This window comes from Tamandua tetradactyla, chromosome 13 (assembly GCF_023851605.1).
Source record: "Tamandua tetradactyla isolate mTamTet1 chromosome 13, mTamTet1.pri, whole genome shotgun sequence".
Classification (NCBI taxonomy): domain Eukaryota; kingdom Metazoa; phylum Chordata; class Mammalia; order Pilosa; family Myrmecophagidae; genus Tamandua; species Tamandua tetradactyla.
In genome coordinates, this window is record NC_135339.1 from 38,940,049 (window position 1) to 38,941,194 (window position 1,146).

General features: G+C 36.1%; 1 non-coding gene across 1 annotated transcript; it reads left to right on the plus strand.

The window, feature by feature from the left end:
- The first annotated feature begins 520 nt into the window (after positions 1 to 520).
- On the plus strand, positions 521 to 652 carry LOC143654686 (small nucleolar RNA SNORA31). Its single transcript, XR_013161882.1, has one exon. It is a non-coding gene; the product is annotated as a small nucleolar RNA SNORA31 (small nucleolar RNA).
- The last annotated feature ends 494 nt before the right edge of the window (positions 653 to 1,146 follow it).

Below are 1,146 nucleotides of genomic sequence, written 5' to 3' on the forward strand. Positions count from 1 at the left end.
AAAGCTTTCCCCTTAGAAACAGTAAATAATTGGCCTGGCATTAAATCTACATCTTTTTCTAGAGTAGGGACTTGCTACTGCTTCTCAGACATTGCGATCCCACACAAGGGCAGGACCAAACTTGTGAAGGTAAATGCCTCTGCTAGCTGTGATGCTCCCTTCCTCTCTACCAGCTTCAAACCCACAGATAGTCAGGGCTCTTCATCCATGCAGGAATTTAGGCCTAAACTACTGCTTTCAATCAGTTCTCTGAGGTTTTCCCAATACCCCTACTCCAACACCAACCATAGCAGCTGGACTTTTTACTGCTTTACATGTCAGACTTCCGTTAGATAGAACGATACGAAACTGCTTATATTCAAACATATAGACCTATGAAAATTTCAATTTCATCTTATTAAAACTAATACATAATAGATTCTTTAAACAGAGAGTTCTGTGGCAAAACAATTTGAAAATAATTTCTCTAGGACTATAATTGGTCTGACATCCTGATTAGCCCATTAAAATTTAACTCTTGATGCACCTATTTGACAGGCTTGGAGCAGCAAATGCCTGCTTCTAAGGTTTTCACTATAGATGCAAGAGAAAAAAATCCTCACACTTTCTTTCCAAGATTGTGGAAAGCCAAGATTGAATGGGAGATGCAAGAAGTACTAAAAACTTGGGGAAATAATTTTTGCTATTCAGAAATAAACTTGTAATCAACAAAGAGCCTTTTGGCTTCACAAAAATAATCAACGTCTGGATTTTTTAACCTAAAAATTACTTTCCCAATACCCTTGTCTTCTGGTTGATTCCATTTTAAAAAGTTTTAACAAATTCAAAAGGGAAAAATAACAATAAAATAACTTGATGGAAAGCAAGCCAGCAGTTCTTTCATTTGATCCTAAGACATTGTGTCAACTCAAGGTGAATTCAGTAAAGGAAAAAAAATTCAACTCTTGCCCTTTTTGTCACTTCTGAGAGGGTAAATAGGTACAATCCCTCCAGAGGGCAATCTGTCAAAATACGTTTTAAAAAGTCTTCCAACTCTGCATGCCTACTGAAGCAGCAGATTTATTTTTGCGGAGTTATTATGACGAAATAGTCAAGGGTTTCAAAAATATTTAGCCACTTGAAATAATAGTGAAAAAACATTTAAAT